Here is a 19,629-nt window from a genome sequence, read left to right on the forward strand (position 1 = left end):
CCTTCTTTGGACAGTTCAATTTATTTAAAAAACATTTTTTTTTACTAAAATACAGTCAGTTACAATGTGTCAGTTTCTGGTGTACAGCCCAATATCCAAGTCATGCATATACATAGATAAGATCATTTTGGACAGCTCAATTTAAACTCCACTTTTATCTTGAACAATGTACTTTTCCAGATTTAGATGATTGACAGCCTATTCTGAGGCTGTAGCCTTCCTTCCGACCTCATCTAGAAAATCTGCCATTCACCTTGTTAAATACGTCATTGGAATTTTGGTGGTGGTGTGTACGTTCAGTAACTTGATTATGGCGATGGCTTCATGGACATATAGGAATGTGCCTGAACTCATCAGGCTGTGCCCTGTAAATACTGTGCAGTTTACTGCACATCAAGTATACCTTGATGAATTTGTAAAAATATTTTTAAATTTTAAATAAAATTTCTTAAAGTGTCATTGGACTCCTTCTAGGGAAAATGTTCTCCAATTAGCTTTCTAATCAAAGATCCTGCCCTCCATAGATGTACAGAGAGGCTGACAAGTGTTTGCCAGACACACACAGTCGGTTCCAGTCAGAGATCCTCACTGTTCCACCAAGGGTCCTCTCAGTCTTCCCACCTCTGGGGATTCTGCCAGGACTTTCAAGTATGTACATATGAAAAAAAATGACATTTGCGTGTTAGTTATGTAGATGTCATCAATGTTTTGGAACCATGGTTATATAAGGCCTGCAGGATGGATTCCTAGGAAAAGACCCAGTGGGTCCTTCTGACACAGACTGGGAAGGATGTCTTTGATGAGGAGGAAGAGGGAAAATGTCTGGACAAATTCATAAAACTGCATGTGAACTGTAATAATAATTAATATCTGTTGTGTGCCTGCTGATGGATGACAAGCACTATTCGGAGCACTTCACATGTGTCATATGATTTAATCCTCTCAACAACCCTAAGAGCATTTTTTATTATCTTCAATTTTACAAATGAGGACAGTAAGGCACAGAAAAGCTGAAACACTTGCCCAGGAGACCACTGCTAGTAAGGGAGGGTGGCAGATTTCTGGAGCTGGAGGACACAGTATGTGATTCAGGGGGTTGGTGGGAGCTTTGATAGAGGAGGCCATCCGCAGGATGCGGCAGAAATAAGGAACAACAGGTCCATGCCCTCGCCACCAGACCTGTTCAAATCAATGCTCTGTGACCATCTGTCAAGAACCCTGGACCACGCTACAGTGGTCCCAGATGACTTCTCAAATGTTTTCCAGATCTGAGATTTTGTGATCCTGACACAAGCTTCACTCTGCCTTCTAAAATCACCTGCATCTCTTCATCTTTGCAATGGGCATAAGAGTCATATCTTCAGAGGTAATAAGAGTTTCAACTTCACAGTGTTGTAAAAAGCAAATGATAGAAAGTAAATTGCATTGCACATGGTAGCTATTCCATGAATGTTACTTACCATAAGAGAGAGCAAACTATAAAGTGCAATAATGGAAGAGAAAGTGAACTGAATTACTGAGTGCCAAGGCGCAACCACTTTGCAGGTGTGGACTCACTTAGCCCTTAGGACAGCCCCGTGTGGTCGTCACTGTCATTGTACAGATGGGGATACTGCACCTCAGACAGACTGGGCAGCTTACCCAAGGTTACAGAGGCAGAGCCAGGATCTGGGTCTGGGTCAGAAGGTGGTGACGGCCCTGGCACTGGGCTGGGGGCTGGGGGGTACACTCAGGATACACATCATCTATCACAGTATCTGAATTACAGCACGGCTGGGAATGAGTGTGTGGTGTCCAGCCATCTGTGCAATGCAGAGGTTGCCCTTGACTCCTTGGCCCGTCCCCGGGAGAGGGGACCACCTCCCACTTCTCCCTCCCATGCGTTAAAACACCAGGTGGAATTTCAGCTTCCAGGCTGTTCTCCGGAGATGCCTCACTCCCGTGGCTGACGGAGGAAAACCACTGCCCCGCCGCCTGCTGCTCATACTCCTGAGCCCACCCTCCGTCAGCAGCTGTCTGCCAGGCCACAACATGGGACATAGACCTCCCTTCTGAGGCCTGTCAAAGGCAGCATCTTGTTGGACTCCCTTGGGTGCTCATGCGTTCACTGCCTTCTCAGAGGCTTGCCGGGAATGGCAGCTATAGGGTTCTGGGGCTAGGGTGGTGAGAGCAGGAGGAATTCTGTGGGTCCCTGGCAGGTCCATAGAATTGCTCACTTAACCATCCACATATATCTGTGCTGTGAAGCAAACTGTCTGAGTCTGTCTCTTCCATTTTCACTGACTTATTATCACTTACATCGAGGCCACAAAAGGGCTCAAGATCTGTCATCCACCTGCATTCACAACGAGCAAACTGACATCAGAGAGCGCTGTGGTGAATGAAGGCGCAGGAGCCACCACGCAGAGAAGAGAACTAAGTTCAAACCAAACTTACCCTATTTTCAGTAGGGTCTTAACCACCCTCCGCTCCACCACCCGCTCAGGGCCTCAGACTAATAAATTTTCCACACCAGCAAGTTGAAAAAATCCAGGATCGAGGCTTCTTTCTTACTCCTCAATTCAACATCTCGCCCCCAAATGTAAATTGAAATGATGAGGTTACACATCTCTAATATTTTTTTTGATCAGAGCCCTTTAGTCATTCCTCTGGCAAATACCGTCTGTTCTCTGTGCTTAATTCTTCTCTGTAGAAGAATTATCACCACTTGATGTACTGGATGTTTTACTTGCTTGTGTGTTTGTTGTTGGGCTCTCCACTGGAGTACAAGCTCCATGATGGCCGGGATTTGTCTGTTTTGTTCACCGCCTTCACTCCCTTAACTCCAGCACTTAGAATAAGCCTGGCACAGAATGGGCATTCAACGAACGTGCCGAATGAATGAGTGAGTGAAATGTGCAATGAGTGAGTACTAGGTACCCTGACATACGAATGGCACATTTTCCTAAACAAAAGAGCAATTCCTAATTCCTTCTCACCCTCACGCTACCACCACCAACACCAAATGACTTTGGAATTCCCCAGGAATGCAGAATCCCTGAGGTTTTGTGCTTTTAGCAATTGACATGAATACAAACACATGCACTGTGAGTGGAGCTGGTGTCTGGTGGCATGAGCCAACCATTGGAGGCACCCTCTGAAGGCACACCCTGGATGCTCGTGGCTCCCAGGTGCAGTCAGCCCAGAGCATCATGCCACCCAGTTGGAAAAGGACCTGGTGATGGGACGTAGGAAGTCAGGCCAGTATCCAATTGCTCATATTCATTTAAACAAGGCAGGTTCTCAGACTCTGTGCTTAAATAAAAAATCAAATAGTCATAAATTTTCTATTGCCTGCATACATGTGGGAGAATAGGGAAGCCTTAATTATCCTTTTCTGCCGTGAGGACATTGCCTCATGAGTACTTATAACTTTCAGAAAAAAGCAATGCCAACATAAATACATTATTAGGGCAAGAAATCATTAAGGAAGAAAACCAATCCAAAGTGTAGACTTTGGGAGATTAAAGCTGCTTTCATAGAATATAACAACATTCATTTATATATTCAATAATAATTTATTAAGTAGCTGCTACTGTGTGCCAGGAACTTTTCTAGAAATACTGGGAATCCAGAAGCTCATGAGTTTACTTTAGTGAAAATACAAAATAAACTCAATACAAAATAAACTAAGTAAAATATGTGTTGGGTGATGCTAATCACCGTGGAGAAGACTTGCAGGGGGAGAGAGAGTATGTAATCGGGGGCTGGGGGAGGTAACGCCTTTAACTCGGGTGATCAAGAAAGGCTATAAGGAGAAGGTCACGTTTCAGCAAAAGCCTGGTATGAGAAGGAAGAGTAACATTCAGAGTCTGAGTGTTTGCTGGGCTTTTCTGTTAAAGGTAATGTTTCCATGTCCAGTTTTATGACATATAATAGTATCAGCTTTTCTGCAACTTGCGGGACTAGGCAATAGCGTTTTCTTCTTCTCTTGCTGCGAGCAATTTCACTAGTAGTTCGGACTTTCATTTTTCAAAACCAGGTGACGGAATTCCACGAATTCGCACAAGTGGCAAGGAGGCAATCCTGAAAAGATCAAAACTCAGAACATGAAAAGGAAGATGGCGGAGTTGGATTATTGACTAATGGAATACGGGGCAGGAAACATTGGGCCCTTTACCTTGTCTCCCTCCTTAGGTGACCACATTCAATGGGCTGATGAGTGTCTTCCCAGCCATAAAAGGAGAGCATACAAATCGGGTGAAGCATTTCTCTCGCTGGTCCCCAGGATGACTCCACTCCAGCATCTCCATGGGAGAGGCTGCCACCTCGTCTACACCTGCAGACCCATGTGCCTCCTGCAAACTGTCCCAATAGACAGGGAGGCTGAAATAAAACATGTTTACCTCAGTGAGGTTCTTGGTTTTGCCTCATCTCCGGGAAGCCAGCCACAGATAAACCTGAGGAATTTGGACTAACTATGGAGAAAGCTGGAGTGTTTTCACAATTCCTCGCAAAACTTTAGGGATTCCCCCTTCAGGACATCTGGGGGTCCTGGGACCACAGAGCCCAGGGTAGGCCCTGTAGTTGGCTCCGTCTTCACTGTCACCTGACCGAAGTGAGCAATCTTTCTCAGAGGCAGTGAGAAGGAAAGTTAGCATCCACAGGGACACCATCAAAAAAAAACAAAAACAAAAAAAAAAAAACAAAAAAAAAAACCAAAACACAAAAAACTAACAAACTAAAACACCAACCTGAGTCTGAGTTGTCAGAAGATCTGTCACGTCAAAGGCCTCCTCCCGCCTAAAGACTTCAACTGTGCCTGCAGAGCGCATGTTATAATCATGCAATTGATGGGGCATTAAGTACCGCAGTTGCCTTAAGGGGTGGGTGCGTAGAAGGGTTTCATGCACCAAGCTGATAAATAAGGACACAAAGATCCACAAAGGAGCCAGCACTACAAGTGAAAATCAGAGAGCGACACAGCAGCAATAACTCTCCTCTGTGATAAGAATCAACTTAAAAATCTCTGAGTCCACAGCTAGTCTATTTCTCAGCATCCAAACCATCATCATATTTTTCATGTGAGGCGTCTCCTCCTCAGCCCTGCAGCCCTACCTCGATCCCGGCCAACACACAGAGTGTGAGAACAGTGAGAAACTTCACCTCCCGGTTCATTCTCTTCCACCGAAGGTGTAGAAACTGAGGAATGGAGAAATTAAGTGACTTTCTCTCCATCCCACAACCAGCTAGTGGCAAAACCAGAAGAGAGCAGGTCTTCCAGCCCCTGGCCAAGAACTCCTCCCACCACACCCCGTCACCTGGCCACCACAAGAAAGCCCCCTATTTCCCCTGTATTTTCAGTTCACGTTCCTGCTGTGCTGTTCTCCCCTCTGATCAGCTGGAAAGTCTCCTCCCAGCCAAGCTGAGCTGGAAGAGTACGAAGTCTCATGGGCATCGTGGGAGTGTGGGGCCCTCAAAGAACTTCAGAGGCTCCACTAAGGTGCCATCCTTGCTTTCTATTTCTTTATAAAAAACACTCCTTGAAATCTCAAATCCTGCCCTTGGTCCTTTTGCATTCCTATGGGAGCCTAGCTCATACCAAGTACACAGCAGGTGTTCAGTATAAAGAAGAAAGACAGGTCTCCCACTCTCTCATCTCAGCCTAAGTAAACCCCACTCATTAGGGACCCTGCTCCTCACCCCCTGCCCTTGGTCCCTGCAGCAGTGCCTCTGACCCTATCTGCTAAGGAACGGACCAATCGATGGCCAGAGCCTGCCTTCCATTCAGAGACAAAAATCTTCCCTTCTTTCTTTTGCAAGATAAATGCAAGTCGACAATATGGCAAAGCTGCTAAGAAAAAGAAAGCAAATGAGGCACTATAAGATTGTAAGAATGGCAGTGTTACTATACTCAGCACTGGTCAGCTCCTCCCACAGGGTCCCCAGCCTGGCATGTTCCTATATTACCCTAAGTCCTGGAGAAGTTGAACAGTGTTGAACTGCAGCCTGTGAAGGGTTATTACACAATGGAAAAGAAACCCACCAGCCTGGAGCCTGTGTTCAAAACCTACTTTTGCCCCTTGAGAACCTGAGCCCATCACTTCCCCTCCCCAGGCCCACGTACAAGGCGAGAAAGATGAAACTGATACAGCCTGAGGCCCCTTCCCTTTCTCACCTTTTATGATGCTCTGATCAGTCACCCCCATTTCCTATGAGCTGAGAAAAAGACAAAAGTTTCTGAAATTTCACCAAAAAGAAGCTAAAAATGAAAATCTCCTTGAAATAAAAATCACCAGCAGCTGTAAATAGGTGCTAGTAACAATAATCATTGATGGCCTACGGTCACAGGGTACTCTTCTACGTGCAAATCGCTATTCAAAGTCCGTACATGTTTAATTTGTTCAATCTTCACGATAACCCATTGCTATCATTGTCCTTATTTTGTAGATGAAAACAGAGAAGCAAGGAGAGGGCAAGGCACTGGCCAAGGTCGTATGGCTGGCGAGTAGCTGATCTTGGACACAAGAGCAAGCAGCCTGCCTCCAAAGATACCAGGCCAGCATGAAACTAGAAATCAACCACAAAAAGAAAAACCGGAGGAAAAAATGACAGCATGGAAATTAAACAACATGCTACTAAAAAAACCAGTGGGTCAGTGATGAAACCAAAGAATAAGTTTTAAAAGACCTTGAGACAAATGACAATGAAAACACAGCCACACAAAATCTAGGAGATGCAGCAAAAGCAGTCCAAGGAGGGAAGTTCATAGTAGATAAAAGCCTTCCTCAAAAAATAGAACAATCTCAAATAAACAACCTAACCTACCATCTAAACGATTTAGAAAAAGAACAAACAAAACCTAAAGTCAGCAGAAGGAAGGAAACAATAAAGATCAGGGAGGAAATAAATAAAACAGAGATTTAAAAAACAATAGGAAAAAAATCAATCAAACCAAGAGCTGGTTTTTGTAAAAAGTAACCAAAATCAGCAAACCTCTGGCCAGGCTCACTAAGAAGAAAAGAAAGAGGACACAAAGATACAGGCCACACAACCCAAGGGTCTCCTTTTCCTGGAGCTTATTAAAAATCTGGTTTTTGGATCATGTCTGTGGGCCAAAGAGTGGGCCCAAAGCCTTCCCAGAGTCCTTTCTGACAGTAGTAGGCGCTATTCTATACGAGGAAGCTATGCAAGGAGGGCAGAACTATTTCCTATCGGGTCTCCCATGATACTACCCCACCCCCCTGCATTTATGTTTTTATACGTGAGTTCTTTTAATAATAAAAAGAGCGCATGCTCTGGAATCAGACAAAAGCAAGCAAGAATCACAACTCCTCATTCACTGTGGGACCTTGAACAGGGCGGCTTCACGTCTCTAAACCTCTATTTCCCCATAGATCAAACAGTTACAGTAATGCCTACTTCGTAGAGTTATTACAAAGATTCCATGAAGTAATTGCTGCTCGTGCGTTCTACCTAGGGGTAGTTCACTACAGCACTTGGCCAAGAAAACCAAGTTCCTGTAAGTGAATCCCAGATAAATATCCTCATTTTAGTACTTTGGCTTCTTCCATTTAAAAATGACAAAACAAAACAAAACAAAACAAAAAACCCCATAGAGACTTTATCCAGGGGAATTAGGAAGAAAAGCCCGTGAATCAGCGCTGCTCTCTTGCCAGAAATGCATGTTCTGATGGGAGAAGACAGGGACCGGCATCTGTGCCAGATCCCAAGCTGAAAAGAAGCTGTCTGAGATCTGAGGAAACTTCCACCTGCTAAGAAGGACCTAGCAGCCTGTTGAAAAAAAATTTGTTTGGGAGTCAGAACTCTTACTTCTTTTTGTGTGACTTTAGGTAAGTCACTTGACCTCCTTGAGCCTCAGATTCTCACCTGTACAATCAAGGCTTTTTATTAGATGATCTCTGTGATTCCTTTAACACTAGCGAACTATAGGGCTCTGCCCAGCAAGAGAAGGAAGTAGCCATGGGACAAAGGACATGAAATTTGACAGATTCCCAAAATTACGGAGCACAGATTCCTGCCTGGCTGATTCCTTTATGTGACCCAATAAAATCAGAAAAAGAACTAAACAAAATACACTCGTGGTTAATCAAAGGGGATTGAAAGTCATTGCTAACCTCACACCTACCTTGCTTTGCCTCCAGCTCACCTCCCTTGGGACATTCCTCCTCCTCTTTAATGCCTCATCGGGATTCTCAAAAACTGTGATCACTCAAGGTTGAAGCTTTTAATCTCCCATGTATAAAAGGATATGCAAATGGAGTTCCGTTTCCTGTTGAGTCTCTGCCAAGGTCTTAGCCTGGCAGTTCTGGGAAAGGAGCCAAAGACCTCATATTTCTTGGCTGTTAACATTCTCCCATCTGTGCTCAAGTCAGCAGCCCAGGCTTCAGGCTGTGGCTTGTCTATAAGTGTTACACTTTCCTAGGTTTTTTAAAGAAATTCTTAAGAATGTTTCTGCAAGAAAGTAACTTGGCCCTCGAGTAATCAAACAAAGGATTATCTGGTTATATTTTGGGACAGTAAGAAAAAGATCAGAAAGTCTGTATTCCTATATGACAGCTTCAGAATCCAATCTTGTCAACCACTTGAGTTACTGATGTTAATTAGATCTTAGGTAATGCTTGTAAATAAGTCACCTCTGTCTCCAATACAGGATGTCCCACATTGTACAGACACAAGGTGGAAAAGGCAATGTCTTCAGGTAATAACACCCCTGAACAGCATTCGAACACAAAAGACCTGAAAATCACAAGACATCTTGACGTGTTTGGGAGCCAGATGCTCTGCCAAACAACAGAATCAGGGACCAGACTAATTGTCCCCTGTGTCTCCTGATTGAACTGACCAAACTAGCCACTGCCGACTTCACTCCACTCAAGACATAAAGACCCAAGTTCACTGAAATGTTATTACCAACATCCTGATGGAAAATGAGAAGTTCCAAACTGTGTTAAATCTGACCAACCACTAAACATGAAATGTCCTCTTTTCCTGTCAATATTCTAGCTTATTTCTATTTTTCAGTGTTTCCTTTCTGAAGCTAACTCTCAAAGGGCTCTCCTGTGCATTCTTATTTCCATTACAAGGTCAATAACTCATATATGAGTTAAATCTTAAAATTTCACCAGGCACCTCTATGGACAGACTTCCTCTTCCATTTCTCTGTCCTCCCAGGCACCAGTCAGGAGCAAAGAACTCAAGCTTGGACTAACTTGGAGCACATGTCAACCATAAAAAATACTCTCCAGGTCATTGTTCCATAGCCAATTATTCACTTAATGTCTTCTGCAGCATTTATTCCTCAATATCTTTCCTTAATCTGGATCATTGGTCCTCCACTTTATAAATTCAGACTTTCTTCTTTGAAATTGACTCAGTGTTGATAGTCTACAAACTTTCCACCTCTCAGTTCTGTTCAGTGAACTTGTCCCAGATGATTTGCATCTCAGCAGGGAAATGATGCAAACCGGGTCCCTTCCTATTCTGGCTTTTTGCTTCTCAGTCCTACCCTACCCATGTGTGTCTGGAAAGTTAGCACCACCTTGCGCCATTTATGGGCATTTTTCTCAGAGATCTGTTTGCAAAGCAGGACTTTGCATGTTTTGATGGGAGAAGATATTTCAGGACTGAGACTGAACTCCATTGTTATTATGACCCTAAAGGTACTTGACTCAGAAAGACTTGGAGGTGTCTACCTAAATCCAAGTCCAGCTACTACATCACTGTAATTTGCCATTGAAAAGTGGGCTAAATACATATCACGCCTCTAAAGGCTCAGAATTGAATCTCAGATTTGTATGATATACAGATTTATGAAGATCCAGGACAAAGGCTGGAATGCCTTTGGCATTCAGTTCAGTGGACTGTAATGGGAGCTGTCCAGGTCATATACCTTCAACGGGAGAAGGAAGCAGTGTCACCTTAGACAACTCCAGCTCTCTGGTCTACCTGTGTTCTCCTGATACCACATTTCATTCTACCGTGTATTTGTTTATGGCAGATCTGCTCTACTAAAAACTAGCCTCCAGAAAGTCAACATAATCTTTATTAGTCTTCAGATTCAAAGTAAAATAAGTGATTCTGACTTTAGAGTAAAATCTTCCACCCTCCAAAGCAGACTCCAAGTACGAGTCTCTAACCACCCTATATTTACATTTGGATTTCTGTCCCCCACTTTCTGTACACTGTTTCTGCATACAGAGAATTCAATGATGAAAATTGAGACTCCATCCTACATACAATAATTAACTCAACTATCAGTACAGATTGTATGGAAGGAAGACAGATTTTTATCAAAAAGTATAAAGCTTGTAATGTATTTAAAACAGAAATGCAATAGACACTTTCCTCCTACCATGGCTTTCACTCTGATACGTTGCTTGCCATGAGACATTAGGATGGTTCTGCCATTACTTTTTGGCTTCCACACCCCAAGCCACCTGGCCTCAACCACACCTGGACGAGATCTCTTTGTTCAGCAGTGTCGATGCCATCACACTCATCCCAGAAGTCAGAACTGACTATATAGATTGGCTAATAAATCTGAGAAAGCACATGTTCTAAGAGAGAGTTGGAAAGTGGTAAGATAAATGGAAGCTGAGTGCTGGGTAATGGCTCAAGTCCACAGCTGACAGCCTTCTCACCACCCACCTAATCCAATAGACCTGTCTTCCTTACGAAGCACCAGAGACCCCTATGAGGCACTAGAGACATCCTGTGGTTCCTGTACCCCCTGACACCCCACGTTTGAGTCCCTTTCCAGTTCAGAGAACAAGAGCTGCTGGCTTTGGGCCAGTTTACAACAGATGTGGGGCACAACCGCCAACCACCCAGGAAACATCCACGGGGGCAGGGCATGAGAATCAGCCTCTCAGAAATTCCCATACTTGTGATCCCATCAGTCATCTAACACCTGCCCAAGGGAGACACTGGGAGACTTTCTCCTGAGCATCTTCAGGGATTTAATGCTTCCTGTTGGGAACTGAGAAGGATGAGTTGTGACTAAGTCTAAGAGGCTGAGAGTTAAGGGAATTATTGGAAAACAGGTTATTACCACTTTACATGTACTTTAGGGACACCTGCAAATCTATCCAAAACTTGCACAGAACACCTTTCTGTATCACTGACCCTGCCCATCTCCCTCTCTGAATCCACGTGGTGATCACACACTGGACAGGCTTTCAGAACCGTGAGCAGAAGGACCTTTCCTTTCCCCCCATGCAGGACAACGGGGCTGGGGATTCTGCCCATCAGACTGTCATTTCTAGTTTGTTGCCAGGCCTTCCAAGGATGTCCCTGTGCTCCAACTACTTGTAAGAGATGATATCTCGACTTTCCCTAAGTCTGTATTACTAGTTTTTTGCCCTAAGAAAACGGTCCTTTCTGGTCAGTCCCTATTTAATAAAGCTAGGAAAACTAGGAAGCATGGGGTCAAAGTGCAAGAGAAGACACGAGGACATCAGCACCAGGGAAGATGCTGTTGTGGGCTCAGAGTGTTTATCGCTTGAATTGATATTAACCTGATCTCCCCAGAAAACATAAAGGCCGATTTTTGGATGTGTACTTTCTTAGCATCTCTGCCAGCCAGAAAATATGAGAATTCATGGAGTACAGTATCCTGCAGTTTCCACCAAAAGAAAAAGTTCTCAGCTGTGGCTGGAATGATCCAAAGTCTTGGCAAGAGCTAAGGGGGGCTGCCAGCTGCCAACCCTCTGCTACTGGAAATCAAGTCATCCATGGTTTCTCATTCTCCTCTTTCTGGGCCCTTTCTTGGACCCTCCTCCCCATCACATCATTCATATGCTTTTTATTCTATTCCCATCAAAACTTGATCTCAAGAAATCACCTGAAATCAATTCACACTAGTTTAGTGAACAATGGTAGTAGATGGAGGCTTTAGGTTTTCTGAGGTTGGAGTGAGAGGGAGCGAACACTGTATTTTAACTGAGATAAGAGCCATCAGCTAAAGACTGAAGCACTATGGAGGAATTTTCAAGGGCTGAGGACATTGCCCAAAATGAAAGATGAAGTTTGTTCTCTCTTTGTTTGGAGGTTCGGTGTGGATCAGGGGAGGGGATTATGGAGACTCCAGGAGGGCACCTCTCTTCCCATGTTCAGGAAGAGGCCCAGAATTGGGGCCAATAAGAAAAAAAATTTAATGTATGTAATTTAATTTACTAGCAGGGAAAGCTTTGCATGGTTGACCTTATTCAGCAGTAAACGATCATCCTGAGTTCAGCAGATGACTGCCCTGGGAAGACGGCATGGTTGGGATCTATAACTCAGTGACCCGAGCTCTTCCCTCCCTGAAGTTCATTTCAGTGTTCTAGGTCAAAAGAAACTCAACTGACCAAGAAGCAACTACGGTTACTATTTGGGTATATTCCTTCCCAGTTTTCTTTTTCAATGGATTATTACATACTCTGTACATGTAATCATACTCCATATACACATTTCATCTTTTTTAACAATATAAAATCAATTCCATGTTGTTAGATACTTTTACTAACCAGCATTTTTAATGAGCTACATTAATACTGCACATAGGAACATACTATGGTTTAATCAGTTCTTGTATGATGGAGAATTTGGGCAGCTTCTACATTTCTCCTGTTGTAGAATTTGCTGTAATGAATACATTTGTATGTAACATTCTCATTATTTAAAATTATGGTATGTCTATATGAGGAAAACTCTCTCTCTATATAAACTACATGTACACAACCATACATGTATATATAGATATATACACACATATACGGTCTGAAGTAAGTCCCCACCTTTCCTCAATTGGAAAATTTAAAGTTTTTGCCAACCTGATGATATCGATACATTAAATTATAAATAAAATTATCAAATTCTATTTTTAAATGTTTAATGTCTTAATTTAGTTACACATGCATAAGTTACATATTATACAGATTATTAATTTTGAAATATTGCTTTTTTCCACTCATAATTCATAAAATGTATTTCAATTTCTTTCTAGCATCTCAAGCCAATGGATTTATCATCAGTACAGCTGCTTTTTTATCTTCAAACATTTTCCCAAGCATATCAAACTCACCTATGTTTACATTGTTTCAATTAAAGCATAGTGAAAATCTATATATGAAGCTACCACTAAAATATTTTGAACCACAATACTAATCCACAATCATTACAATTACTGTGTTGCCATTTATCCTGTAAGTGAATATTCATGACCTCAACAACGAAACATTTACTTTGAAGGATTTGTTTCAACAATACTGAACATGGAATTCCAAAGTCATACGCCCAAGAATAGCTTCTAATTTTTGTCGAGTTATACTCTCACCTTTTTCACTAATCTCATCAGCTGACTTTCAGAAGAATCCTTGGAAGTGAATAAGGGTCTTCCCTAAACTGTACTTAACTGCACAAAATCAAAGAATTGAATGAAAGTATTTTAATACTGCTTTTTTGCAAAGATCAAATATAAGAAAGTCTCCATTCTCTGATGATAGTAACCTCACTTTACATTTCAACATACATGTTATTTTCTCACAGTAAATTTCCCAAAGTGGACCATTTGCCCAAACTAGAATGAATATTTGTACTATCGGTTTCCAATAAAATTAAAACAATTTAATATTGTTACCAACACCTTGCCGGAATTGAAAACACCATCATTTCTGTTTTTAAATATCTGTTTTTAAAAGTTGGTTTGTTAATGCTTTATTTACATTCTTATTGCTAGTGAATTAGAACATTTTTCCAAGGCTGTTAACCAAAGAAGGACTTTCTTCATTTGTCCTTTGCCCATTCATCACTTAGTTCTTAGTGTTTTACTTACTAACTGTGTAATTGCAATAATTTCTGCATCCGAGTTTATACCATTCAACCACAATACCAGCATTGGAGAAAAGACATTTCTGAGGTATTCTAGAGGCAGAGGGTGGTGATGGCAAGATGCCAAGGAAAGGAGAAAGGAAGAGGGTGGTTATTGTACTGCTGTGTTTCACTGTGACAGTATACGGACCACAGTGGGGCAAGTGTATGAAGCCTTTGTTCAAAAACCCCAACCGTGATCCACTGTGTATGTCTCAGCACCGATGTGCAGCCTGTGAGTGTCACGGGGAAATAATGTAAGAGCTGACTGCCCACGTCCCCCTGACTCTTTTCCTTAGGGATTTACTCCATGTTGTCTACTGCAGCAGTTTCAGAATGCGAACCCATATCAACGAAGTCGTCAAAACAAATAATCTCACCATATTTTAGCATCATTTACTAAATAAAGCAATGGCAACATAAAAGAGAACATCGTGGAGAAGCAAAGGGAATGGAACTCAGGATGCAAGCTGTGCACTGGGTCACACACTAGTATATGATGAGGCAAGAAGGTGAACCCACTTCTGTCCATATACATAATTCCATCTGTCACAGAGCTCGATGCCCAGTACAAAACAGGTGCTCTGAAAGTAGTTGCTGTGAATTGAATTTCATCGAATTAGAAGAGACATATGTACAGATTGCAAATTTTTTTTAAATAATACATTCTCTAAAGGTATAACTAAAAGCAAATCCACAAGGTGAAAATCTGACACTAAATCCCCACATCCTGACAGTTCATTTGTCTTGTTCTGATAAGAAAACCGACAGATGAGGGAGTAGGGATGGCAAGAAGGTGGTTATTGGGTAGTGCTGGAAAAACGAGGAGCACAGACTCTTCACAAGTAAAACAAGCATATCAAAGTCCCAAGAAAGTAAACAGATGGTAGCAGGGAACTTTTTGTTGGGTACAGTCAGCTGGAAAGAGCTCTTGAAGATGAATCTTGAGCTGGACCTTGAGGATGCCACAAGCCCTCCCCCACAGGGAATATTGTTTCAGACTCAAGGAGTCTTCTCTCTGACCTAATGCCTCCAAGCAGTGTCCTCATCCCAAAGCAAAGACACCACTTATCATGTATTTTGAGTCATATTTACACTATGTGTTTTTGAGACACATTTCCTGGGAACTAAGAAAAATTTCTGTCCAATCAGAGGATCTACCAACATTGATACACCAGATCTGAGACCAGTCCTGGGCTTTCCTTCAGTCTACAAGTGACTCTGCATGTGTTTGATCCTAGAGCACAGGGATTAATCCCTTCATCCTGGGACTGCAATCACCCATTAGCACACCAGGTCCAACAGCTCTTTGAGAGTCTCTCAGAGAAAAAGCAACGCACAGAGGGAGGAAACTACACCAGGCTTCCTCTTAGGTTGCCCAAAAATACTGGGCTGATGGCTCAAGGGATAGAATACATCAATTCAATCAAAATAAAATCAGAAGAGCCCATATTCAGAGAATATAAACAATTCATAAAGATAACACTTTTTACAAAATTCTCATTCTTAGAGCAGAAATGAACTGTAGATTCTTTGGGTTACTTATTTCTAAAAGAGCAGATTCTTTTAGACATTAATTTTTCAGCATGTAGTGATGAGTTGATAACACTCCTTTCTGGTATAGCAGACTGGAGGCATTCACAGTTACAGGAAGAAGAAACGTGACTACAGCCTGCTTCACACAAAACATCAAGCAGAAAAAAATCCCAAACCAAAAAAAAAAAAAAAAAAAAAAAAATTCTTAAAAACATTGCAGTCAGATTACTTGCTGGTTGCAATGGGAACGTGAAACTTTACAAACAATGGATTTTTCTTTCACCGTCTTATCCTAGTGATCGAGCTTAGCCTCATCAAGTCATGATGTCTATCCTGACACAACGTAGTACTGAGGACACACCCTGCCCTACGTAGCATCCTGCGAAAAATAAACAAATGAATGAAACCTCCTCAAACCTTCAGTTCCAGCAGGAGACCAGGGAGCTAGAAGAACAAGTTGAATGATTCCACCAAGAAACAACTAGACAAATCCAGAAAGTGAGACATTCTCCAGGACACCAGGCCGAGTCCTTTCAACAATCAACGTGATGAAAAGAAAACAGAAGTACAGTGGAGGGAAAGCAGTGGAAGGAGAAAATATCACAGATTATAGAAACTTCAAAGATTTAGTAACTAAATGACATACATAGTCTTTGACTGAAATCTTATTTCTAAAAATCATCTGTAAAAGACATTTGAGTAAGAATTAGGAAATGTGACCAAGGACTGGATAGTAAATGATTTTAGGGAATTGGTAACTTTGTTAGATGTGAAGTGATATTATGCTTATGTAGAAAAATATTTTGCTTTTTTAAAAAATGCATTCTAAATGAATATACATATGTTCATGTATAACTGAAAAATTGTGCTCTACACTAGAATTTGACACAACATTGTAAAATTATTATAAATCAATAAAAAAAGTTAAAATAAAAGAAAAGAAAACCATCAGAAACATTTTTTTAAAAATGCATTCTGAAGCATGTAGAAATGAACTATCATGATGATTATAATTTATTTTTAAATACTTGACCAAAATAAATGGCAAATATGGCAAACATTAACCATTGTTAAATCTAGGTGAGGAGTCTAAAGAAATTGATTCTATTCATCTCTATTTTTAATAAATAATAATAATTTAAAATAGTATTTCATAGTAAATAATATTTAATAATAAATAATAATGATAATAGTAAATTTTGTTAGGTTTTCATTTTAAAGTGGCCAAGATGTCTGCAGCAAGTTTAAGCAGTGAAAAAGTAAAATGTAATATATTTCTTGAAAATTAGCATACTTTCTTTAAGAATACGCTCTGCTAAAAGGACTCCTTGAATCTGTAGATGTTACAAGTTAAAACTGTATATTCATGTGACAGGACAATGGACACCCACTGGCTACAGAGGTAAAATTAATTAGAAAACGCTAATGATGATGTTGCATATTTTGGATCATTCTTATTCAGGAAATAGGCATAAGTGGGCTATCTTAAAATCACTGCCTTTCAATATCTGAGATAATAATAGCTCAAAACCAAGTCTTCCCCCACTTGTGTGGGGCTGGGGTAGTGCCAGACTTCTACACATGTACCAGTGAACTCCAGTCAGCGCACTGTCCGCTCATCTCTCCTTCAGCTGGACGGGCAGCACAGAGAAAGTAAGAGAAGGTTTGGACAAAAGCCAAAGTGTGTCCAAGACCCACTGATGAAGGGGACTTGACTTGTTTATCCATTCTTGGGGCTTTATATGGGTCTCAGTTCAAAAGCCTGGCCTCTTTTAATTCCTGTCCAGTTGCTAAGTATATTATTTTACCCATTAACCATGAAGGCCAAGTCAGTCTATTCCTCTTCTGTATGGTTTTGCCAAACAGTCAGGTCACCATCCCAGCTACCTGTCACTTAAATGCATAAACATTATTTTTAATGGAAAGGTTGAAGAATCACCATTGAAATATTGTATGTGTACTGAATATAATGTAGTCAGACTCGAGGTCTTCCCTGAGCTCCCCCTCTGTCACCAAAGCACCACCATCATGGATCTAGCATCTGAGAGCTGGAGTACCACTGAGGAGAGCAAACCACAGACAGATGACAGACAGATCCGTGGCCCTTGACTCTAGAGATTTCAATCAAAGTAGTTGGGTCAATTTCAACATTTTTGCAGAACTAGAAAGTCACTGCTCATAATGGCTTTTGACCAATTATTCATTGATCAAAGCGTCTGATACAATTAATCTGCTAGTCTCTGGCGAGCGAGTAGAGCGCCGTGAGGCAGCAGAGAAAGCCTGGACTGACGGCTGCCACTGTAGCTTTGACCGCACAAACCACGTAGGTCACAGCAGTGGTCTTCAAACTACTGTCTGTGGACACCGAGGAACCCAAGACGTTTTCAGGGACTCCATGAAGTTAGAACAATGTTCATAATAATCTCAGAGCAGTATTTCCTTTTTCTTTGTGTTGACATTTGCCCTGACGTTGCAAAAGCAGCGGCGGGTAAAACAGCTGGTCCATTAGCATGAATGAAGGCAGAGGCCTCAATTCTGTATTAGGGTCATTCTATCCTTCATTTCTATATTTGCAGGGGGGAAAAAGCAGACTTTACTTTAAAATGCTATTGACCATATTAGTTGGCTAGGGAGGCCATAACAAATTTCCACAGACTTGGTGGCTTAAATTTATTTTCTCACAGTTCTGAGGCTAGAAATCCAAGATCAAGGTGCCCACAGAGCTGGTTTCCCCTGAGCCCTTTCTCTTTGTCTTGGAGATGCCACCTTCTCCTTGTGTCCCCATATGGACTTTCCTCTGGACATGCGCACCCCTTGTGTCTCTTCTCTTTGTGTGCCCAAACTTCCCCTACTTGTAGGGACACCAGTCAGAATGCATTAGGTCCACTCTAAACCGAATGGCCCCATTTTAACTTAATTATCTATTTCAGAGCCAGATCTCCAAATACAGCAGCATCTTGAGATGTTCAGGGATAAGGACTTTAACATGCAGACTGGGGGAGGACACGATTCAGTCTACAACATTGAAAAAACAGTGAAACTATTAACTTTATTAAATCTCAACTCTTGCGTATATGTCGTTTCAGGAGTCTGAGTAACAAAAGTGGAAGAACACAGCCCTTCTGCTGCATTCCAAAGTATCATACTTATTTTGAAGGAAAACATTTGAGCAGATGTTTGAGTTTCAAGGTGGACTAGCCACTTTTTTCCATGAAATACCATTTTGCTTGAAAAAATGGTTATTCAGACTTGGGTAGTTCTCAGATATTTTCTTGAAAATGAATGAACTAAGTCTGTCACATAAAAAAAGATGGATCATTCCTGCAAATGATAAAAATCTAAGCTTTCAGGTGAAAATTAAAGTTTAGGGAAAATTGTATCTGTCACTATGAGCTGGATTTAAATACTGACCTGACTTAAAGTTATTGGTGGTCATATAAACTACTGTGATATTTTTGATATTGTATAATGAAATGTGTCAACATGCGGAAGTTGCCTAACTCAGTGAGCCAATTATTTCCCAGACACCGATGGATAATGTTACAAAGCCGTGCATGGGTGAAAGTTCGATCTAAAATGCAAGCTAGACCAAAGGATTTTTAATGGAAAAGAACATGAAAAGTCCATTAACATGGTTAAAATTCACCATTGCAACTAACCCCTCTTTTCAAAATACATATCTGTGTAAGGCCAGGTATTTTTCATGTATTCAACAAAAATAATATATTGCAATAGAGATAAAGCATGAGCAGATATAAGAACCTGCCTGTCTTCAAATAAGGCTGCTCTTCCCTGACAGTTGTCTAGAGAACGTAAGCAGACATCCCCATTTACTCGCTTCCTCTGGTCTACTTTCCCCAGTGTTTTCTACCTTTTTCTCCCTGTACATGATTTGAAGTCTTTTCACAGCCTGATATTCTTCTCTGAATACACTGCAGTTTTCCTATAATCCTCAAAGAGTACATGTCATTGTCAGGAGTAAGAAGAGGAGGTAAATAAAATTAGCTAAAAGCCCACAATCCTAAAAGTTCCAAAATGGAGGATGCCCCTGTCCAATTCTTGTTTCTTTTCTTCTCCTGGAATCCCATAAATTTTCTCCAAGTGTTCTGAATCTCTAAGCAGAAGGCCTGGTCTCAGCCAAGACTGGACAGTAACCATGAAAAACTCAGTCCCCACGCACTGTCCCTGTCTCTGTTCCTGCCAGGAATGCACACGCCTGGCAATGAGAACACGACCCAGCGT

General features: G+C 41.6%; 1 protein-coding gene and 1 gene segment (V, D, J or C); both read left to right on the forward strand.

Moving 5' to 3' along the window:
* LOC105096961 (T-cell receptor alpha chain constant-like) overlaps positions 1 to 19,629 on the forward strand; it is a 356,030-nt gene that overhangs the window by 200,806 nt on the left and 135,595 nt on the right.
* Positions 1 to 19,629, forward strand: part of LOC105096962 (T cell receptor alpha chain MC.7.G5) — a 134,351-nt gene that overhangs the window by 61,825 nt on the left and 52,897 nt on the right. The gene's annotated exons all lie outside the window — the stretch shown is intronic.

The sequence above is a fragment of the Camelus dromedarius genome, chromosome 5, assembly GCF_036321535.1.
Source record: "Camelus dromedarius isolate mCamDro1 chromosome 5, mCamDro1.pat, whole genome shotgun sequence".
In the NCBI taxonomy this organism is placed as follows: domain Eukaryota; kingdom Metazoa; phylum Chordata; class Mammalia; order Artiodactyla; family Camelidae; genus Camelus; species Camelus dromedarius.